At 47.2% G+C, this 24,128-nt stretch overlaps 1 protein-coding gene across 17 annotated transcripts in view; it reads left to right on the top strand.

Moving 5' to 3' along the window:
• MSI2 (musashi RNA binding protein 2) overlaps positions 1 to 24,128 on the top strand; it is a 406,318-nt gene that overhangs the window by 68,992 nt on the left and 313,198 nt on the right. Inside the window, exon 1 of one of the 17 annotated variants that reach the window (XM_086360864.1) lies at positions 7,208 to 7,247. The exons of the other annotated variants lie outside the window; for them this stretch is intronic. The gene's annotated coding sequence lies outside the window, so the exon portion shown is untranslated. Of the gene's footprint in view, positions 1 to 7,207; positions 7,248 to 24,128 lie in introns of those variants that run through there. 17 annotated transcript variants of the gene reach the window in all.

Below are 24,128 nucleotides of genomic sequence, written 5' to 3'. Positions count from 1 at the left end.
GCGGTTCAGTAGTTACGGTTGACGGTGGGCTTAGTTGCTCCGAGGCATGTAGGATCTTCCAAGACCCGGAATCAAACCTGTGTCCCCTGCATTGGCAGGCAGATTCTCAACCACTGGACCTTCAAGGAAGCCCCAGAGGTTTTTATGTAACTAATTTGGCTGCAAAATCTGACCTGAACTGTCTGGAGACTTTTGTGGTATTTTCTTGATCCCACTTAGCTTCACAAGTGGTTGATGACAGGCGCTGCTCCAGGCCCCAGGGAGGGGGCGAGGAAGGAGGGGAGGTTGATTCTTTATTACATGTACCTGTTACCCATCTGAAATCAGAAACATCTAAGTCCAAACCTATCTGGTCCAAGGCCTTTGGAGAGGGAACCATGGGCTTGTATTTATTGGTTCAAGTTGGCCCCTTCCCACTAGACGGTAAGGGTCTTGGACTGTGTCCTGGTCAATGTTTTTGTGTTTCCTTAGAGTCTTCAAAAGTAACTGGCACTGTTAGAGTAAATACCCAGTAAGAGTTTGTTGGATGAATGGATAATAATTGCTAGCATTTATTAACATTTATTAAGCACTCACTATGTGCCAGGCTCCTTTCTATAAATGCTTTACTTATTTCTACTCATTTAATCTTCATAGCAGCCCTGTAAAACTGTACAACTCAGATTGAGGCTTGAAACCGCTGACTTTTAATTGCGATCATACGCTGCCACGCCTGGTCTCAGGCCTTCCTGAAGCTTAGGTTCTTGATGTGGCATTGCAGAAAGAATTAGGTGAGAGACAAAGGCATAGGCACATTCCACAGACTGCAGTCTGGCTCAAAAGGCGAGAGAGGCCTCAGGGCGTGGGATTGTCTGGGAAAGGGAGCGGGGCGGTGGGAGAGACACTGCACGGTAGAATGTGGCGCTCTCAGAAGGCGGTGGCACCCCACTCCAGTACTCTTGCCTGGAAAATCCCATGGACGGAGGAGCCTGGTAGGCTGTAATCTATGGGGTCGCTAAGAGTCGGACACGACTGAGCGACTTCACTTTCACTTTTCACTTTCATGCATTGGAGAAGGCAATGGCAACCCACTCCAGTGTTCTTGCCTGGAGAATCCCAGGACGGGGGAGCCTGGTGGTCTTCCGTCTATGGGGTTGCACAGAGTCGGACACGACTGAAGTGACTTAGCGGTAGCAGGAGGCGGTAGACCCTGAAACATGGTGTGGTTAGTGTTTATGGGTAATTTTATTAGGCTGAGGAGTGGGAGGATTATTCCAGCTGTTTTGGAGAAGGAGCAGAGATCTCCAGGAACTGGGCCACCACCCACCTTTTGATCTTTTATGGTTGACCTCAGAGCCGTCATGGCCCTGGTGGGCGTGTCATTTAGCTGATGCATTATGCTGACCGTATAATGAAGCTGAAGGTCTACCGGGACTCAGGTCTTCTGCCGTCTTGGGGGAACTGGTCGTTTCTGACCAGTTTATGTTGTGTCCTCGATGGCTCTGTCAGTCTTACAGAGGTTGTGCCTGCCCATTTCCTTCCTGTTTCAAGAGGGTACTTATTTTAATATCTGTTTTATAGTTGGGAAAATTGAGGCAGCTGCTGGTTGGATAATTTGCCAAGATCCCATGGCCAGAAAGGGGAGAGGTGGGATTTGAATTCAAAGGCTTGAGTTTTAACCACTGGCCCTTCTGCCTTCTTGGAGCTATGAGGGCATTGTGGTCAGCAGTTCAGGCAGAGTTGTAGGATAAGGGGGAAGCAATTTTCAGGACTCTGCCTTCCCCAATGCAGTGTTCCTGTTTTCTTGCTGTCATGAAGTTGGAATAGTACCACTTACCCCAGAGCATTTTTGAGAGGATAATAAAATGATTGGATGAAGAAGTTTAAAAAGAACAAAATCTCGATGGTCATTGAATTTTTATCAAGTGCCAGATGAATTCAGTGCTTCCAGAAACAGACAATCCAAAGTAATGTGTCTTTGCTAGCCTCTTGTCCAACATCTAGAAGGATGATGAACCGGAGACCCAGAGAGGACAGTTGATTTGCCTGAAGTCACAGAGCATTGCATTGCAGGGACCTAAATCCAGTCCCCCTCAGTCGGTGCCTTTTCTCTTGCTCCCAGGGAGGTACCTGAGATGAGGGCTGAGTCACTGTATGCATTTCAGGCCAGACCTTGGACACTCTACCCTTGGTTGGCTAGCTTGCTCGCTGACCACATGACTTGTGAATCAGTATCAGACAAACTTCCACTCAGCACAACCTGCTCTGCAGCATCAAGGGGAGTGTGGTGTGTGCAGGGGAGCCCCGTCTACCCTCTGAGCTTCCTGCAGATGAAGCTGAGGACTGACTGTCTATTTCGGCGGTTGAGTGGTGACTGCTTTTCATAGTCATGTCTCCTGAGGTCATGGGCTGATGGGGTTGTGCTGGGGAGGCCCTAGTTTGTGAGTGAAGCCAGGTGTCAGAGAGGCCTGCAGCGCACGCTTGGCTTTATGTTCAGGACTGAGGATTTGCCCCTGACTTGTGTACCTGGGGGGCCACTGCTGGGCCTATAAGTGGTTCTCATTCAATAGTTCTTTCCTTCTCCACCTGGAAGAGCACAGACCTCTCCTCTCCCCAACTTAGAGTCCAGTATACAAACACCCTTCTGTTTGGGGGTGTGTTTGTGTGTGTGTGTGTGTGTGTATGCATGTACAGAGTTTAGTTTCTATACTACTTTTATGAACCTGATTAATTTTTTACTGCCTGTTTTCTTAGGCAAAGTTAATGTTTTGAGAGCAAAACACACTGGGTTCCAAAGTAGCATAACTGCTTCTTGACAAAATCTACCAGAATACCTGTGTCAGTTCCTGTCTATTTGTATCTATTTGTCTGTCTATCTCTCTAGTTCACTTAATCTGTCCGGCTTTCGCCTACATTTCTCTCCTTCTAGGCTTCCCAGTGTAAATACAGACACAACTTTGTTGATATTTCTCTTTATTTCATGAACGAAAATTTTTTTAGACTTCATATTGTTGGACCAGTTTCCGGTTAACAGTACAGTTGAGAGGAAGAGGCAGAGGTTTGTCTTTGTGTACCCTGCCCTCACAGGCACAGCCTCCCCAGCATTTCTGTCCACGCCCTGCCGCCTGCCGCATGGGGCCCTTGTTACAGTTCACGAACCTGCACTGACATCGTGTCACCGAAAGTCCACCGTCCACCTGAGTCCAGGCTCGGTCTTGTCCGTTCTGTGTGTGAGGCACAGACGTGTAGTGACGCGCGTCCCTCGTTGTAGCCTCACAGAGCGTCTGCACTGCCCTAAAGTCCTCCGTGATCCCCTGCTCCGCCCCTCCCACCGCAGCCCTGGCCTCCGCCGAGCTCCTCACTGCTGCCATAGCGTTGCCTTTCCCAGAGTGTCCTGTAGTTGCAGACACACAGAGCTCAGCCGTTTCAGACGGGCTTCTTCCCTCCCTGAGAAGCGCGTTTGTCCGCGTTTCGCACTCGGTGTTCTCACGTGCTCTGCCTGCCGTTTCCGCCCCCAGCGCGCACCTCCGCGGCAGCGGTCCGGGGCAGCCGCGTGCTCGTCGCAGGCTCGAACCTCATTTAACTAATCCTCTGTGGTTGGACAGCTGGGTGGCTCGGCTTTGCCTGTGTAAACAGTGTGACAGCGAACATCCTTGAAGAGCCTTTTTCTAAACCCACTTGTTTGATTATTGCCTGAGGAGACATTCCTCTGTGTGGAATTATTGGGTCAAAGTTTGTGTATTTTTGAGGGTGTGTATGTATGTATGTGTGTGTGTGTGTCTATGCGAAGGTATATGACTGGATTTTAGTTACCTTCCTCATTCCTCACTCAGTTGGCTTTCAGGGTCCTCAGGTAGGAGCCTAAATTCATTTCAATATTTGTGAATGATTAGGAAGGGAGCTCTCTTCTAGGCAGGGACTTGGGAGATAGCAGCCGGTGTGCCCAGAGGTTGTGCTGTGGGTGATGACGCCCCGTGATGAGATACTTGGAGGACGCGGGGAGCATAGGTTACCTCTCTCAGGGAGAAGAGCACATTCCAGGGGTTTATTAGAATTTCTCTCTGCAAGACAGCTCTATATTTTGTAGAAATGGGATTATTAGAAGAGGTTTTCAGCACCTCCAACTGCATTCGGAAAAAGTTGTATTTCCTTTGGCTTGGTCGTAAAAGACAAGTAAATACCTTTAAAAAAATAAAAAAGGTAAATGGTAATATTTTGCATTCCCTAGAGCATGCTCTGTCCTTCAAACCGAGTGTTCAACAGTAAATTATTTGATTCCTTCTAACAATGGCCCTATGTGGGAGGCATGTATAAACTTCCATTAAGGGTGGATGGCGTGGTAAACCTAGACTCTGAGATGTGTAATTTTTTACCCAGTCTGGGTGGGCCAGAAACCCATAGTGGGGTTTTACTGGGGAGTAAGGGTGTATGTGTGAGGGGGGCTACTGAGGGTGTAAAGAGCTTTCTCAAAGCCTTATTTACATGGGTTAGTGAAAAAAGGTTTGTCCTGCTTCCCTGTCTCCCGCTCACCTTCTCCATGTAGGAGTCACTTGCAGAGAGCCGGTGTCCACCTTGAGCCAGCAGGCTCAGCAAGCAGGCTGTTGAAAGCACCCTCAAATCAGAACGCTTGTTTCCTGAGTTACCTAGTTTCTCAGAAGGGACCTAGAGACTCCTGGGGAAAGCTCCCTGTCCTCCTGGTAATTTTAAGGTCCATTTATAAAATCGGGAGCTGTGTTGAGCAGATGAATATGAGATGGAACTTGCCTATTTAAATTTTTTTTTTTTTTTTTTAAATCAGATAGCCTTATTTAACCTTTCCGTGTCTCTGAGGTTGGTGGCCTTTGCCTATGGCGCCTTCATGGAAAAAGTTCTAAAAATAGCTCCTGTTTGTTGTTGAATAATGACTGGAGAGGGCGGATGGTAAACTTTCCAGCTTCTTTCAGTCAGCAGACTGGGCCCAGGGCAGCCAGTCCAAAGGCAAAGCCTAGGCTTGAGCCTTCAGTGTGGCCTGGCTGCAGTCCGCTGGGTCTGGGGTTCATCAGTGCTCATCAAAGTGTGGCTCTGCCTCTCAGTTGCCCTTCTGCTCCTCACGTTTACTCTGAAAAGCCGCTCATTAATGCTGGGCTTGTAGACAGGTGAAGGCTTGCCTGACGCAGGGCCCAGAAAGGCTTTGGTCTCAGGTGTTGCTGACCCACAGGCGCGGGAGTCTTCAGTCTCTAACAGCGAGTTGAAGGAGACGTCAAAGCCCACGTGGGTCCATTCTTCCTGTTTCCAGGAATCAGCGCAGAGTGGCAGGAGGCGCCCCAGCCAGGCAGGGCAGGACCCTGGGCTTCAAGCTCTGGTGCCTGTGACCTCTCTGTTCTTGGTAGAATGAGGGATTGGCGTATATTCCTCCTCTGACTCAAAGAGGCTTTGTTCCTTGGTGTCTCTGGGCAGCTTAAACCAAGTAATAAAGCTGTGTTGAAAGAACCGACCCAGGAGGCCCCGTCCAGTCTTGCCACAGAGGTTTCCATGAGGCTCCTTGGTGAGCCCCCAGCCAGATGCGGACATTCTTTCAGGCCCTGTGGGGGGCTGGGTGGGGGCTCCTGGAGCTTGTTCTGAAGGAGGGTTGAGGTGTCTAGGAAGGCACCGTGTGAGCTGCCATCACACTGGGCTGTGGCGTTCCTTCTCCACCTCCGAGCGAGGCAGAGGGCTGCCAGCGACTCACTGTGCGGCAGCAGCAGGCGCCCGGAAGGCCGGGGCTGCCCGGGGCTCAGTTCCCCGGGTGGGGTGGGTGCCACCTGGAGCCCGCCTGTCCTGGACTTGCCCTGCCCGCTGTCCTGCTCCTCAGGGGCCACCTCGGAGCGCCTAAGCCTGTCGGCACATGGAGGGGCTGCTCCTTTACAGAGAGAGGCTTTTTTTTTTTTTTAAATCCTCTCTATTTTGTAACTTTTACACCAGGAAAGCCTCTAGGGTAGTAGTGTCCACTAGAAGGCTACACACTTGGACAGAATTACTCCAAGTTCTTCATAGGCTTGCCTTCTCTTGATTTCCTTTTAAGGTTACACCCTCGATTTTTGAAAATTAGACTAAAAAATACGTCAGCAAGGACATTTGTCTAACACCTCATTGTCCTTTCTTATTACTCAATGCAAAGATTCTATGGAAATTTAGTGATAAGAAGGGTTTGGTTCTATCTGAGGAACTGATGCTTTCGTCCTTTTGATAAAGAAAATTCAGTAACTGGTCATGTTGCCCTTTTCACGTGAGCTGCCAGGAAACTTAGAGGCAGATGTGAAGAGTCTTGGTGTTATTATTGGTGTATTACTAATATCCCCTTTCCATGGGCGTGGTTTTCCTTAATTTTAATAGTATTGTTGGTTTTATGTCTCTTTGTTGGTCATCTCAGAGGCTTGTAAATACAAAGAGATAGGTTATGAAAAATATTTTAAGTTGTTAATTTTTAAAATGATTTCGTGTGTTTATTTATTAATGGCCGTGTTGGGTGAGCCTGGTCTCCTCTGGTTGCGGTGCGTGGGCTTCTCCTGGCGGTGGCTTCTCCTGTGGAGCATGTCAGCTTCAGTAACTGTGGCCCAGTAGCCCGGGCTCTAGAACTCGGGCTGCATAGTTCTGGCACCTGGGCTTAGGTGCTCTGAAGCATGTGGAATGATCCCAGATCAGGGATTGAACCTATGTCTCCTGCATTGGCAGGTGGATTCTTTACCACTGAGCCACCGGGGAAGCCCCTGAAAAATACATTATAAACAAACACATATACAAATAAATGGTGAATTACAAGGATTTCATGCTGTTAGAAAATGCTAAAACTCAGAGACAGAGAGAGAAAGGAGATTAGTGAAATATTTAGGAGCAGGGATAGATTCAGGAGCCAGACTGCCAGGGCTCAAATTCTCTCTCTATTACTTTATTGGCTGTGTGACTCTGGGCAAATTATTTAATCTCCCTGTTCCTCAGTTTCCTCATCTGCAAAATGGGGATGGTAATATCTCTTCCTCATAGGGTTACAGTATTAAATGGATTAATACCTAATAAGACCTCAAGGACTATGCCTAAAAAGAACTATGCCTATATGCCTAGTACATGTAAATCCCATATATATTTTATCTCTTACTAGCAAATTACAGTTATCTAGAATTGTTTTTTCTACCCCTTTGGAAATTTCACAATAGCATTTGATGACTTTTCTTTCCTTCCTCCAACTCTGATTTTTATTTATTTTTTTTTACAGATTTATTCTTGATCTACCAAGCCAACTTTTTCCTTGAGTGGTTTGTACCCTTAAAAAAAGTTTTTTTGTTTTTTTAAGGAGAAAGGGGGAAAAAAAAAAGAGATGTTCCCTCTAAGTTTGGAGTACCTTTCTAGAAGATAAAGTGATGAATGCTTCCTCATCTCAAGCTACTAAATGGCCTGCCTGGGCCAGATTGACCTATTTGGCTCAGGAGTGAGGGCTTCACCCTAGTCTGTCACTGTGGAAGGTCACTTTGCACCTCTGGGCTTCAGTGTCCCTTTGGCACCATGGGGTCTGTTCCATCTCATTGGTGCTTCCCGGGAACAAGGACTGGATGCCTTCCAACACCCCCAACATGCACACGGTGGCCACTGAGTAGGTACTTGCTGCGGATGGAGGGTTACGCTTTGGCTCTCCCATCTTGTGCATTTCTTCTGAGTTTGAAATAAGATAACTGAAGTTGAGAGTGGGTTTAAGAAGTTAGAAGAACCCTCAAATGGAAGGGCTTTTGATTCCTGTTTCTTCCCTGCTCTTTGACAGTGGCAAAACGCTGATAAAATCCAAGAGTTGGATGAAATGAAACAGCCCATCAGGGTCCCCTGCCATCTGGGTAGGTGGTGATTAAAAATTGCAAGCCTCACAGGTTCCCCGGGAGTGCTGTCTGGGGTGATGCTGAAGGTGATTGTGCAGAGGGGCCTTGGCTGACTTTTGGGCCAGCTGAGAACCAGCAGGGCAGCCAGGGAGTGCCTTTGAAAGCAGCACTCCCCAAGTTCTCATTAAAGCGCTTCCTCCAATGGGAAGAGAAACAAGCTAAGGCTGATAGGAGACACTGAACTATGAAATTATTGGCAATTAAAGCAGAAGAACTTGAGTGTGTGAGGTTTTTTTTTTTTTTTAACAGTGCCCTGTGGTTATCTACCTTTTTTCTTGGTGGTTAATTTCAAAGAAGCGTGATCTTTGTCTAATAGCCTGGCTGCCAGACTTGCATATTTTTCTTTTCATGACTATTCTTCTGCATTGCATAGGATCCTATCAGTGCTGGGATATTTTTCTCTGGACATATTTTGGCTCTGTTGGTGTCCTCCTGCACTCCATCCCCTCATCCATCCCTGAGAAGTCGGCTAGCATGATTCTATAGATTTTCTTCTGAAGTGGATGGTGTAAGAACTGGTTGATGTTATTCCTGCAATGGTGCATCATGCTAAACTTGCAGCCCCTAGGAAATGTGAGTAAGGCAAGCCGGCCCACCATCTGTCTTTGGCCACCTCCTAATCCCATGAAAACATCTGATCTGTGCTAGAAGATCCCAGAAAATGATGGGCCAGCCTGCTGTCCATTTGGGTTTTCATCACCCATTTTGCTGTGGGAGAAGTTCTTGCTGAATTCTGCCCAGAACCCTCAGAGATTCATTTCCAAACCATTCTCTCCTATATTGTTTGAAGATGGAAAGCAGTCTTATATTTGAGAGGCTAATATATTTTTTAATGAATTAATCAAATAGGTCAAGGTTGGCAAACTATAAAGTGAAAGTGAAAGTCACTCGGTATCTGACTGTTTGCAGCCCCATAGTCCATGGGATTTTCCAGGCAAGGATACTGGAGTGGGTAGCCTTTCCCTTCTCTAAGGGATCTTCCCAACCCAGGGATCGAATCCAGGTCTCCCACATTGTGGGCGGATTCTTCACCAGCTGAGCCACCAGGTAAGCCTGGGCTAAGGGTCAGATCCAGCCCACCACCTGTTTTCATAAATAAAGTTTTATTGCAACCCAGCCACTCTTACTTGCTCTGTGTCATCTGCAGCTGATTTCATGCTGTAATAGCAGCATTGAGTATGGTCACAACTCAGTGTGGGGTTTGGTTCCAGGAGCCCTGCAGTTACCAAACTCTGATGCTCAAGGCTCTGACAGTTGGCCTGTGGGGTTGGTTGAGTCCAGGAGTGCAAAACCTGTGCATACAGAGGGCTGACTGTAGGTGTAGCAGAGATCGTAAGAAAGGCAAAGCCAAGTTTTACTGTATCTGCCCCTTTATAGAAAAATTTGCTGAACTCTTGACATGAGCACTCACTGTGTCCCAGGAGCTGTTTTAGGCGCTGGGGATGCAGCAGTGAACTTCACAAAATCCTGACAGGGAAATGCGAGCAGACAGGGATATAATGTCTATTAGATCAGTGCTATGAAAAAATAGAACAGAGGGCATAGGGACTGAAATGTGGATGAAATTGTTATTTTAGATGGAATTTGTCAGACACGACCTTTATTGGGAGATGCTGTTTGTGTGGAAACCTTTGCTCTCTGGGGACAGAGCTCCAGGTGGAGGTCACAGGGGTGGCAAAGGCCTGGAGGCAGAAGCTTGCTTGTGCGAGGAGCAGCAGGAAGATCCGAATGGACTGAATTAGCAGAAGGAGACGAAGTGGGGTAGGCCGATCACCTAGAACTCTGGTAAGGATCGGAACATTGATGCTGCATGAAAGGGGGAGCCTCGGTAGGGCTTGGGGCACAGGGTTGATGAGAGAAGACGTATGTCTTAGAAGGACCACCAGCTGTTGTTTGCCATGGAGATTGCCGAAGGGAGCCTAGTTAGGAAGCTGCTCTGGTTGTCCAAAGACCAGGTTGGTGGTGAGGAGGTGGTGAGAAGTGGTTTGATTCCAGATGGGTCTTGAAGGTAGAGCCTATGGGATTTGCTGAAGATTGGGGAGGGGGCAGTGTGGGAAGAAGAGAGTCAAGGGAAAGGTCCAGGTTTTGGCCCGAGTGTCTCGGAGCCTGTTCTCTCTGATGGAGAAGACAGGCAAGTACAGCTTTGCAGCTGGAAGCTAACCTTTGGAAACCTTTGCACTTTGGATGCAAAACAGTGGCCTTTCTTTTTTCTTAAAAAAGCTGTCGGTAATGAGTGTTGCATCTTATGGTTGTTTTGACATAGAGGGATTGAGGGAACATTGTAGGGACCATCTATTGAGCTCTTGTGTGCCAGGCACCAAAATCTGAATTAGTTATCTTTTTCTGTGTAACAAATTACCCTAGAATTAGCAGCTTAAAATAAGCAAACATTTATTGCCTCACAGAGCCTCTGAGAGTCAGGAATCTGGAGTGGAATTAGCTAGAGGGCTGTGGTTCAGTGTCACACACGATGAGGTTCAGGTCAAGCAGTTAGTCTGGGCTGCAGTATCTGAAGGCTCAACTGGGGCTAGAGGGTGTGCTTCCGAGTTCACTAGCAGAGCTGTTGGCTGGAGGCCTCAGTGCCTCTCCAGGGGTCCTTACAGTGTTGCAACTGGCTCCCCTGGAGCTTGAAAACCCATTTCTTTTAACTCTTCCAGGTATCTCTTCTCAGTGTGGCTTTTTTGTTTGTTTGTTTGTTTGTGACCACACTTCATGGCTTATGGGATCTTAGTTCCCCAACTAGGGATCCAGACATGGCCACGGTATAAAAAGGACCAAGTCCTAACCACTGGACATCCAGGGAATCCCCATAATCTCAGCATTTTAACCTGGGCTTGCAGATGAGGAAACTGAGGCTCAGAAGGTTGGTTACATGGAGGCCAGCAGTTAGACTGGGATGCCATCTCTGACAAGGTAGACCCCAACCTCATTTTCTTTTCCAAAACCCCCACAGGATTGCTTGTGTTTTTCTGATGCTGTGGTTTAGGATCGATGCCAGGAACCCCTTTGGGGTCATTGTCTTCCACTTCAGTTGTTTGATGATGCTGGTGTGGTCCATGTTTAAAAATCACCATGTTGTCTGCGAAGCTCACTTTGTCTTCAGGCCCAACTCCCAGCCCCATTTTCTTGCCTCTGTCTCCAGCTGCCATGGCTAGGGCATCTCAGAGGCTGGGTCTGTCCTCTGGGAAGGCCCTTGCCTCTGTGTCTCCAGCTTGCCGAGGTGCTCCCTCAAGCCAAGAATCCCCGGTGGCCGTTCCTGGGGTAACCACCCCTTAACAACAAGAGTGGTGTTTTGCTGTTGATTGGGTACTGGCTTGGGATGGGGTGGTGGGAGAGGTTCCTACTTTTTATCCCAGATTGATCTGTCGACAAGACAAAAGTGTGGCTTCCTCCTTTCCAGAAATAACGGTGGTTAATATTTTTTTTTCCAAATTAGAGAATGAATGCCTGCTCCTCACAGAAGTTTTAGACATATAGAAAAGTGTAAAAAAGTTCATAATCCCACCACTTAAGACATACAACAATGTAGTGTGTTGGTGTGTTAGCATTTTGTGTGTACATGGCTATTTAAAAACAGAATTGGAATCACTGAGGTGCTTGTGTATATGTGTGTATGCATGCACACTTCTGTTTTCAGCTTTTTTCACTTAATCATGCTTTATAATAATTTTAACATGTCATTAGATGATTGTAAAAACTTGTTTTTAATAGCTGCCTAAGTTTAGTTGCTCAGTTGTGTCCAACTCTGTGATCCCATGAACTGTAGCTCACCAGGCTCCTCTGTCCCTGGAATTCTCCAGGCAAGAATACAGGAGTGGGTTGCCATTCTCTTCTCCGGGGGATCTTCCCCACCCAGGGATCGAACCCATCTCTCCCCCATTGCAGGCGGACTTTTTACCGTCTGATCCACCAGGGAACACAGATGTGATTTAAATGCACCTTACTGCCAAGAATGAGGTGTGTAAGGATTTAATTTCATAGCCTACAAGATGGCAAAGAGTAGAGCAGAAAACAGGTACAGCTTGGAGTTAGACAGCCTGGATCTGAGACCTGATTTTGCCAGGTTAACAAATTATTTAAATTCTGAGTCTCAGTTTCCTTATCTGTAACATGTGGATAACATTATGTGCCTATAGCTGTGAGGGCTAAATGAGATAATGCCTGTGTAAATCTTAGTAAACTGCAAGTTGTGTTATTTTTGTTCAAGACCCTGGTTCTGTTTCTTCCATGACAGTCTTCCAGACGTCCCACACTCACTTCCAGATGTCCCACACTCACTTCTGGATGTCCCACACTCATTCCTTGGCAGTCAGTATTTCAATGTTTGTTTGCTCTGGGCATCATCCATAGAAGACCCATTGAAGGCGATCATGTTTACGTTGGATGGGGGTGGTCAGTCTTACTTGACTAGGTTAGATGATGGTCCCTTTGGAGAGCAAAGGGCGGAGCATGGTGAATGGTGGTCCTCAGAAGTTTTGACGATGGAGGGGTGTTGGGAGCTTGGGGCAGGCCTAGGAGTCACTGTGTGTGGCCGGTGCTGGAAGAGGTGCCCAAGGCGAACTTGATGCCACCCATGGTTTTTCGGGTGTTGTTAGCTGTGGGCATCAGTGGTTTCCAGTTAAGTGGGCAGGTGGTCTCCAGGGCAGGACACCTCTGGGAGTGGAAGGGGGCAGAGAGAGAGCCTTTCCTGGGAGGGGTGTGGGGGCCACCGGTGGAGGTGGGCGGAGGGGTGCTTTCCTTGGCGAGGAGTGTCCTGTACCTGCTCCACCCCTGTGTTCCGGGTGGGGGCGTCTCTGGAAGGGTCGGGGTAGGGATCTGCAGCTCTCGAGTTAAAAGCAGACGTAGAAGTTAGGGCCTGTCTCTGCGGTCTGTTGTGATGGGGGTGCACCTGTCGGCACGTGTGCACCACTTCGGTGTACTTTGCTCCTCTTGTCTGTGTGGGTGTTGAAGGCAGGTTTCACGAGAGGAAGGCTTGCCTGTCTCATTGGCCCTGCACCCTCAGTGCCTGGAATGCAGGTGCTCAGTCCCTGAGCGTGGAGACTGGTGGTGCTGAGGTGCTCAGCCGGCCTCTGCCTGGGGAGCTGGCCTGGGTCTGCACCGGCCCAGGGATGCATCTTGCCTGGAGGCCTCGCCCTACTGCCGGGTCAGAGACCTCTCTTCCTCATTTTGGCACGGAGGGCTTTCTGTTCACAGCTGAGGGTTCAGGACGTGCTGCTGAGTCCTACCACGGGCGGATAATGTGTCCTTCCTGGAGATCGTCCTCCGCCCTCCCCACTGCCGCCCCTGGGGGCCACTGGGTGGGTGAGGAGACCCACCCAAACCTTGCCCCTTTGTCCTCCTCGCTGCCTCTGCAAGGAGAGTCCTTTCTCTTTCCTTGTAATGCAGCCAGCCTCTGGAGATTCTTTCCAGATCAGTTTGGCTTGTCAGGGGTGCCAGGCTTAAGTTTTTAGGCTGCTCGAGAAGAAGGGGGAATGGCGGGGGGTTGGTGAGGGGGCCTCAGATCAGACTTTTCTTCTCTTTTGTGGCTTTTTGTAGAAAATCATGCATGTTAAAATAAGTGATGCAAATGTCTGTATTTTATGTATCAAAGAGACAAATGGCATAAATGCAGATTGTAGGGTACCCCTTAGATCTGTCCATCACATGCGCTCCTCGGAGCTGCAGGCAGGCACAGCGCATGGAGGAGCCTGGCCTGGCTTTGGGGCAGGCCCCAGGGGGTCGGCATTTTTAGGTCATTGTCTCAGGGATCGATTCAGGACCCGCTTCAAGGCCAGTTAGTTTTTCCAAGTGTTTCATCTTACGAGCACACTTAACAAAGGAAAAGCTATCTCCATCTCTTTGGGATTGATCCACACTGACTGGCCTTCGGCTTCCACCCCTCTTGTGGGATTCTTTCTCTCCGGTTCAGGAACTGGCGTGTCCGGTGCCCCACGCCTGCCTGCCTTTGGTGTTTGGTGTCCACGTGTCCTGGCTGTGCTCTCATGGACTGCGGTCCGTGGTGGAGGGGGCCTGGCAGAGTTTCTCAGCCTTCCTGCTTTCTTACCCGCTGCCATGGCTACTATGGCTGTTCTTTTCCCTTCCTGGGAAAGATCTTTCAAGCATGGGTTTGGGGATGTGAGCGTGGCCTTCCTGTGCATGGAGTGGTTGGTAGGGCTGCCTCGTGGAGCTGTGGTTCCATCGCCAGGTGAGGACAGCCAAGACTTCACAACTCCAGGCACCTCTTCCAGCTTTCCATGGTCTGTGCTCCATGTGATTTGGACCCTGGTCTCCTGGAGAGTAGCGTTCCCAGGTGGCGCTACTGGTAAAGAACCCCCCTGCCAATGCAAGAGATGCAGGAGACACAGGTTCGATCCCTGGGTCGGGAAGAACCCCTGGAGAAGGAAATGGCAAGCCACTCCAGTATTCTTGCCTGGAGAATCCCATGGACGGAGGAGCCTGGTGGGCTACAGTTCAAAGAGTCATAGAGAGTTGGACATGACTGAAACGACTTAGCATGCATGCAAGCGTGTACACACGCACTCCTGGAGAGGGCTGTAAAGGAGAATGCGTTCTTCTCTTTAAAGTTGTGGGCCTACTTGAAACGGTTTTGGAACCCAGCCCTCTGCATCCAGGTGTGTATGTGTGTGTGTTTTTAAGGACATCATCATTTATTTATTTAAATTTTTTATTTATTTTTATTGGGATATAATTGCTTTACAATGTTGTGTGTGTTTCTGCTGTACAGTGAAGTGTATCAGCTATGTGTATACATATATCCCCTCCCTCCCCCACCCAGGTCATTACAGAGCACCAAGCTGAGCTTTCTGTGCTTTATGGCAGGTTCCCGCTAGCTATCTATTTTACACATGGTAGTATATATAGTTAGTTGCTAGTTTTACTCACTAAGTTGTGTCCAGCTCTTTGCAACCCCATGGACTATATGTAGCCCATCAGACTTCTCTGTCCATGGGATTCTCCAGGCATGAATACTGGGGAATATCCAGGGGATATTCCTGACCCAGGGATCTAACCCAGGTCTCCTACACTGCAGGCAGATTCTTCACCGTCTCAACCACCAAGGAAGTCTGGTAATGTATATATGTCAATCCTAATCTCCCAATTTGTCCCACCCTTTCCCTCCCTTCCCACTGTGTCCACATGTCAGTTCTCTATGTCTCTTTCTGTACCATTTTTGTAGATTCCACATACCGACATTAATATGCAATATTTGTTATTCTCTTTCTGACTTTGTTGTTCAGTTGCTAAGTCGTGTCCAACCTTTTTTGACCCCGTGGACTGCAGCACGCCAGGCTTCCCTGTCCTTCACCATCTCCTGGAATTTGCTCAAACTCCTGTGCGTTGAGTCGGTGATGCCATCCAACCATCTCTTCATCTGTCATGCCCTTCTCCTGCCCTCAATCTTTCCCAGCATCAGGGTCTTTTCCAGTGAGTCAGCTTTCTCACTTACTTCACTCTGTATGACAGATAGGTGTAGGTTCTATCCCTTCCTTGCTTGCTGACCTTGTGCAATGACAATAAGTATTTCTTGAGTTTTTGCCATGGGCCAGCTCACCTTAACTCAGCAATGTCCCATGGGGTCCTCATAGCAACCTGGTGAGAAAGGTTTCATTCTTACCCATTTTATGAACCTTCATGAGGCCCAGATAACATGGAGCCAGACATGGTGCATCAGTATCCAAGTGTATGGAGTCTGTTTGTTGACCCTACAAGCAGACAGCCCCGGCCTGCTGACGGCCCCTGGCCCCAAGCAGCTCAGCCACTCTGCTGTGATTTGCTGACTCTACCGAAGGCCTTTGAGATGTAGATACTACGTCAACCCTGCAGGGCTCTTTGGAGGCTAAAAAGAGATGAAATGTAATAATGGTTCAGTCCCTGGAACATAGGAGGAGCCCAGCAAATGTTAGTTCCCTTCTTTTGTCCCCTTGGGGAAAGGGGTTGGGGCAGAGAAAACAGAGGGACATTCATGCCCTGCTTGGCAGCCTTGGTGGTTGGGAGGAGAGGACCAGAAACGGAAAGCGTGGGGGTCCCCCTCTCTCTGACCAGTTGTTTAGGCCATGGACGTCTTCCCAGAAGTGTCCTGCAGCCTTCCGGGGTACTGGGTGCAGTGGGGAAGCTGCTTCCAGGAGAGAAGTCTAGTCGGCAGTGTTGCTGAATACACTTGAGTCTTGCTGGGACAGCTGGGAGCTGGGCCCGGGAGAAGCAGCGTGCGCCCCTCTGCCCCAGTTCCTGCGGGCAGGCCCGGCCTCAGTGCTCCAGTGCTGCAGGGTTGGCTCTTGCCCCTGGGGCTGGTCCCCATGATTGGGCCAGGAGGGGACCTCACAGGCACAAGTTCTTCTCCGAACCTGGACTTGCACTGCTCCCTGAACACACCATTCTATCCTGAGGGGCCAGACAGTACAGAGAAACTGGAGGGTACACCGTAGAGAGAGTTGGGGGTGGCCTGGAGAGGGGGTGGAGTTCCAGGCCTGGTGTGAGGAAGCTCTTGGACTTCTTCCCAGCCCTCTTTTTTGCTCTTGCAGGCGGATCAGGTAAGGAGGTCAAGTTAGGACAGAATCTGGAAGGACAGGTAGATGGAGGGGAGAGGCCAGGAAGGTGACCCTTGGAGCCTGTGAGGGTTGCAGCATTTCAGACCCCACCTGAGACCTTGGGGTCAGAATCTGCATCTTAACAAGCTCCTCCACATGATTCCTGGCCCTGGAAGGGCTGAGCCTGTCCTGGTCTTTGGAGCCACAAGGAACTAGGATTCTGCTCTCCCACACACCCACCTTAAAGAAAAAACTAAAACCTAATCATGTGTTTGGGGCTACCCTGGTGGCTTAGGTGGTGAAGAATCTGCCTCCAGTGTAGGAGATCTGGGTTCGATCCCTGGGTCGGGAAGATCCCCTGGAGACAGGCGTGGCCACTACCCACTCCAGTATTCTTGCCTGGAGAATCCCACGGACAGAGGAGCCTGGCAGGCCACAGTCCATGAGGTCACGAAGAGTTGGACACGACTGAGCAATTAACACACACACACGCACACACTCACTCACATGTGTTTAAGAGATTGAAGTCATGTTAGCTTAACTAAAATGAATGAAGACAAAATGGAACAAAGCTCCACCTGGCGCCTGGTGAGAGGTGGAGTGGGGTGCTTCCTTGCATGGTCCTCACATCCCCGCCCAGCCGGGGGCCTGCACCACCTTGGGGAATGCCGCCTGTTTGTAGGTCTGTCTGTCTTCCTCTGTTCTCTCCCCCCGGTACGCGGTGCTGATGAATGACTTTGGGGCGAGTGTTTGTAGCAAGTGGGAGCTCTGGGGAAGTTGCTTTGTGGGCCACGTTTGCTTTTCTTGCTTGTATTGTGGACCTTAATGTGCTTTTTCTTTTCTTGCTTTATTTTTTGGGATAATGGCGAAATCACCACTCATGGGCACCGCCACAAATAGTACACAAAAGCCCTATGAAAAGAGCTCTATTTGAGCACAAAGTGCTTGGGATTGAAGACCCCCGGGGATTGGGCCCCTATGGCCCCTGTCTTCCCTCTCCTCTCCTCCTCCATCTCCCTTCTCCTCACCCCCTCCCTCCCTGTCCTCTTTCTCCTTCCTTCATTCAAACTTGCAGTGGAACCAGAGTGAGCTACAGATTGCCCTATTTTCAGCTGATTTGCATGTTAGAGAGAGCAGAGTAATTGGTGTTTAACCAGAACAAAAGAGGATCTGTTTTCTAAAAGAAAAAGAATTTTTGAAGTAGACCCTACTGCGTCTATTGCCTTTGTCTTTCCTCTCATTAGGAGTTGAATAGGATGGCCCTAAAATGAGGCTGTGGGAGATACTGCTTTGGTTGTCATGCTTTTTGAGCTAATTGGTTTGAAAATTATATTTGATGTGGATCTGAGGGATGTTGGCAAAACACCTCATTGGGACGTGGACATCCATCCGGTTCCCACATCCGCAGGAGGATCGGGCAGGAAGAAGTGGTGTTGAAACATGGTTCACCTTCAGCGCTGCGAGCTCCGATGGGCTTCCCCTGAGGCGGCAACCCTTTAGTAACCTCTGGATTGGACCTCTGTCCTCTAGGATGACAGGGAGCTTGTTGAGGGGCATTTTGGAGGGCAAAGTTCAGTAGAAACTTCTTTGGCTGATGTTTGACTTCTAGGGAAGCAATGTCTAGTCGTTACTCTGTGGGAATTTTACTGAGGAAGGGAAGTTGGAAAGTATCTTTTTCCCTAGGTCAGAGGGAGAATATCTAAATCTGGACCCGGAAATCGGCAGCATATCTGGTGGAGACTCTGGATCCTTTTTATGTGTAGAAATCGTTTGATCAGCTCACAGACTCCTTCAGGAGTTTTCGGACATCTGTGTTCTCGTGTGAAACTTGAGTGAGTTTTGAAGACTTCCAGTAATGTTTCAGTGATCACAGAAATACCTTTACAAATTAAAAAAGTAAAAGAACACGATAGGAACTTTGAAAAACAGAACGAGAGAATGAGTTAGAATCGTATCACTCTTGACAACTACCATTTTTAATTTTAGTATATTACCCACTCCTTTGTCCTTGCAGTTCTTTTACCCACACACATTTTGAAATGATCCTGAAACCATTTACTTTAGATTGGGGCTTAAACCCATGTGCTGGGACTCGAACCCAGCCAAAACCCACGGTACCTGGTTTCAGGGCCTAATAAAGCTGATTCTTGATGTCTTATCACAGAAAGAATTCAGTGAGAGACAAAGGGTTAGGTTCAGTTCAGCTCAGTTCAGTTGTTCAGTCATGTCTGACTCTTCGCGACCCCATGGGCTGCAGCACACCAGGCTTCCCTGTCCATCACCAACTCCCTGAACTTACTCAAACTCATGTCCATTGAGTTGGTGATGCCATCCAATATATCAACCTTTGTCTTCTCCTTTTCCTTCCACCTTCAATCTTTCCCAGCATCAGGATCTTTTCTAATGAGTCAATTCTTCTCATCAGGTGGCCAAAGTATTGGGAGTTTAACCTTCAGCATCAGTCCTTCCAATTAATCTGGAATATTTCCAAAGCTTTTCTTTGCTTTTCATGATATTGCTGTTCGTGAAGGCTATAGTCCCATTTTTCCAGGAAAGCATTCCTGTCTAATATTTCATCACAAAGCTTCCCTGGTGGTTCAAACAGTAAAGACTGCAGTACAGGAGACTTGGGTTCAATCGCTGGGTCGGGAAGATCCTCTGGAAGAGGGCATGGCTACCCTCTCCAATATTCTTGCCTGGAGAATCCCATGGGCAGAGGAGCCTGGCAGGGGTACAGCCCATGGGGTCGCAAAGAGTTGGATATGACTGAGAATCTAATACTTTCGTTTTCACCTTCCTGGCCAGGATACTATATTCGTATGTTTGTGTTCTTCTCAGGAGGTCCTCTCAGGAAGTCACATTTGGAGGCACTCGGAGTCCATCTGCCTCTCTTTGCTGATGTTAATTTTGATTCCTTGGATCAAAGTGCTGTTTGATATTCTTCTCTGTGTAGTAATGATGTTTTCCCTTGTATCTAAGAAAAAGTCTGTGGAGAGAACTCTGAGACTGTGGACCTTATCAGAATTTCTACTGAGAGTTAGCATTCACTGGTGATTTTTCCCTGATCTAATCTTTATTCTGGTGGTTGCAAAACTATACTTCCTCCTTGCTTACCACTTGTCATTCTACTCTAAACAAGAGCCCTTCCCTCTGTTAATCTCTGTATTATGGGTACATACTCACAGAGTCCTCTTTTTTTTTCAGTGACTTCTGATCCCTTATGGTATCTGATTTTTGGTGCTTAATTCTCCAATTCTCTCAATTCTCAACTCTCTTTGGCAAGTGAGTGGCCTTTCATTCTGGTTCCCCACATTTTTTTTTGAGCCCTTCTGTACTCACTGGCACAAAAAGATGTTCTAGGCTAACCTCGTGTATACCGTGTTCCAACCCTGGAGTTAGTCATTCCTGCACGGAGACGGTCTCTTTTTCCAGGGAATGGATTCAGACACACCACTCTGAATTGCTGGGGTGCTCAGTGCTCCTGAAGTGCCTTCGCTCATGGATACTGTGGGCCTTTGCTTCTGAGTGTCTTCAGTGGTGAGATCCAGGAAGTACATGAGTGTAAAGTGCACACATGCCTATTCACACACACACATATGGATATACGCATGCATAATACATACGCATATTATTTTATTCTTTATTTTTTTGGCCATCCACAACTTCTCCAACCAGGGATCAAACCTGTGCTGCCTGCCGTGGAAGCACATAGTCTTAACCACTGGACCACCAGGAAATCATGGGTTCACACCACACCTGCATCCAGTCCATCTGCACAGGTGCTTTCTTGCCTCCTCCAATCCATCCTTGGATGGCCCTCCTTCCATAGACAGAAGGCTGTCTCTCCACATCAGTCCACTTATTGGTTTCAGTTCAGTTCAGTTGCTCAGTTGTGTCCGACTTTTTGTGACCCCATGGACTGTGTCACATCAGGCTTCCCTGTCCATCACCAACTCCTGGAGCTTGCTCGAACTCATGTCCATTGAGTCGGTGATGCCATCCAGCCATCTCATCCTCTGTTGTCCCCTTCTCCTCCTGCCTCAGTCTTTTCCAGCATAAGGGTCTTTTCCAGTGAGTCAGTTCTTTGCATCAGGTAGCCAAAGATTTGGAGTTTCAGCTTCAGCGTCAGTCCTTCCAATGAACATTCAGGACTGATTTCCTTTAGGATGGACTGGTTGGATCTCCTTGCAGTCCAAGGGATTCTCAAGAGTCTTCTTCAACACCACAGTTCAAAAGCATCAGTTCTTCGGCACTCAGCTTTCTTTACAGTCCAGCTCTCACATCCATACATGACTATTGGGAAAACCATAGCTTTGACTAGATGGACCTTTGTTATTAAAGTAATGTCTCTGCTTTTCAATATGCTGTCTAGATTGGTCGTAGCTTTTCTTCCAAGGAGGAAGTCTTTTAATTTCATGGCTGCAGTCACCATCTGTAGTGATTTTGGAACCTAAAGTCTCTCACTGTTTCCATTGTTTCCCCATCTATTTGCCATGAAGTGATGGGACCAGATGTTAGTTTGCTGAATGTTGAGCTTTAAGCCAACTTTCTCACTGTCCTTTTTTACTTTTATCAAGAGGCTCCTTAGTTGGTCTTTGCCTTTCTGCCATAAAGGTGGTGTCATCAGTGTATCTGAGGTTATTGATATTTCTCCTGGCAATCTTGACTCCAGCTTGTGCTTCATCCAGCCTGGCATTTTGCATGATATCGTCTGCATATAAGCTAAGTAAGAGGGTGACAATGTACAAACTTGATGTACTCTTTTCCCAATTTGGAACCAGTCTGTTTTTCCTTATCCAGTTCTAACTGTTGCTTCTTGACCTGCGTACAGATTTCTAAGGAAGCAAGTCAGGTGGTCTGGTATTCCCGTCTCTTTAAGAATTTTCCACAGTTTGTTGTGATCCACACAGTCAAAGGCTTTGGTGTAGAAGTAGATGTTTTTCTGGAACTGTCTTGCTTTTTCTATGATCCAACAGATGTTGGCAGTTGATCTCGGGTTCCTCTGCCTTTTCTAAATCCAGCGTGAACATCTGGAATTTCTTGGTTCACAAACTGTTGAAGCCTGGCTTGGAGAATTTTGAGCGTTACTTTGCTAGCATGTGAGATGAGTGAAAGTGTGCGGTAGTTTGAGCATTTTTTGGCGTTGCCTTTCTTTGGTACTGGAATGAAAACTGACCTATTCCTGTCCTGTGGCCACTGCTGAGTTTTCCAAATTTGTTGGCATATTGACTGCAGCACTTTAACAGCATCATCTTTCAGGATTTGAAATAGCTCAACTGGAATCCCATCACCTCCACTAGCTTTGTTCGTAGTGATAACTTCCTAAGGCCCACTTGACTTCTCACTCCAGAATGTCTGGCTCTAGGTGAGTGATCACACCATTGTGGTTATATGGGTCATGAAATTTTTTTTGTATAGTTCTTCTGTGTATTCTTGCCATCTCTTTTGAATATCTTCTGCTTCTGTTAGGTCCATACCATTTCTGTCTTTTATTGTGCCCATCTTTGCTTGAAGTGTTCCCTTCATATCTCTGATTATCTTGAGGAGATCTCTATTCTTTCCCATTCTATTGTTTTCCTCTATTTCTTTGCATTGATCACTTAGGAAAGCTTTTATTTAATCTCTCCTTGTTGTTCTTTGGGACTCTGCATTCAAATGGGTATATCTTTCATTTTCTCCTTTGCCTTTAGCTTCTCTTCTTTTCTCAGCTATTTGTCATGCCTCCTCAGATAACCATTTTGCCTTGCTGCATTTTTTTTTCTTGGGGATGGTCTTGATCACTGTCTTCTGTACAATGTCATGGACCTCCATCCATAGTTCTTTCAGGCACTCTGTCTATCAGATCTAATCCCTTGAATATATTTATCACTTCCACTGTATAACTGTAAGGGATTTGATTTAGGTCATACCTGAATGGGCTAGTGGTTTCCCCTACTTTCTTCAATTTAAATCTGAATTTGGCAATAAGGAGTTCATGATCTGAGCCACAGTCAGCTCCCGGTCTTGTTTATATGCTGACTGTATAGAGCTTCTCCATCTTTGGCTGCAAAGAATATAATCAGTTTGCTTTCAGTATTGACCATGTGGTGATGTCCATGTGTAGAGTCTTCTCTTGTGTTGTTGGAAGAGGGTGTTTGCTATGACCAGTGCATTCTCTTGGCAAAACTCTGTCAGCCTTTGCCCTGCTTCATTCTGTTCTCCAAGGCCAAATTTGCCTGTTACTCCAGGTATCTCTTGACTTCCTACTTTTGTATTGCAGCCCCTTACAATGAAAAGGACATCTTTTTTGGGTGTTAGTCCTATAAGGTCTTGTAGGTCTTCATAGACCACTCAACTTCAGCTTCTTTAGTGTTACTGGTTGGGGCATAGACTTGGATTACTGTGATATTGAATGGTTTGTCTTGGAAACAAACAAAGATCATTCTGTCGTTTTTGAGACTGCACCCAAGTACTGCATTTCAGACTCTTGTGCTGACTTTGAGGGCTACTCCATTTCTTCTAAGGGATTCCTGCCCACAGGAGTAGATATAATGGTCATTTGAGCTAAAGTCACGCATTCCAGTTTTAGTTCACTGATTCCTAAAATGTCAGCGTTCACTTTTACCATCTCCTGTTTGACCACTTCCAATTTACCCTGATTCATGGACCTAACATTCCAGGTTCCTATGCAACATTGTTCTTTACAGCATCAGACTTTACTAGTTTCAGTTCAGTTCAGTCGCTCAGTCGTGTCCCACTCTTTGCAACCCCATGAATCGCAGCACGCAAGGCCTCCCTGTCCATCACCAACTCCCGGAGTTCACTCAGACTCACGTCCCAGTTTGCTCAGTCCTGAACTACATCAAAAACATAATTGGAATTGCTTGTTCCTCCATTAGCAAAAACTTATTACAGAGAGTTCAGGATTTGTTTGCAGTTCTTTCCCACCCACCCTGCCCCCACCCCTACCTCCCCCAGCTGGAAGCTGAGGGTGTAGAGTTGAAATCCTCAAATTCTGTGTTTGTAACTTGGATTTTGTGGTTAGGCTTTGGTATTCCCATAGCTGCCTCCATATATACCCTCCTGGCTTATCTTTGTTTCTTTTTGTAAAGATAAACAGATGTTTGTGTGTTTTCTTATTTCCTCTTCTGTTTCATAGGAAAGGTAGCACTGTATATATTCTTAAAAACTTCTTACTATTTTAAAAAATTGTATAGTCAGTTTCAGTTGTATAGCAGAGCAAGTCAGTTACACATATACTGATCTCTGTTCTTTTTCATATTCTTTTCCCTTATAGGTTATTACAGATATTGAGTAGAATTCCCTGTGCTATAAGTTAAGTGCTTTCAAGACCAAGGATTCCTTTTTTTGTTGTTGAATCATTAATTAAATATTACATATGCCCCATTTATAATAAAATTCAAATAGAATATACAGAGCAACCAGTGTGTGTGTGTGCATACATGTACACTTTAAATTTACTCTTTTTTTTTTAAAATAAATGTGGTTTTGAGAATTATTCATTGCTTTATTTTTATATTTTGGCTGCCCTTCTCTTCGTTGCCTGGGCTCTTTGCCAGGGAGCGTCGGCTCTAGAGTTTGCTGGGCTCAGAAGTTGTGGCTCTCTGGCCTAGTCGTCCTGTGGCTTGTGGGAATCCAGTTCCCCGACCAGAGATCAAACCCCTGTCCCATGGAAGGCAGGTTCTTCACCACTGGCCCATCAGGGATGTCCCTACTCTGATTATTTTTAAGATAATGTCTTAAA

The sequence above is a fragment of the Bos grunniens genome, chromosome 19 (assembly GCF_055505025.1).
Source record: "Bos grunniens cultivar Pamir isolate PY7600 chromosome 19, Bosgru_T2T1.0, whole genome shotgun sequence".
NCBI lineage: Eukaryota > Metazoa > Chordata > Mammalia > Artiodactyla > Bovidae > Bos > Bos grunniens.
Note: the sequence above shows the minus strand (reverse complement) of the source record. Positions and strands in the feature narration are given on the sequence as shown.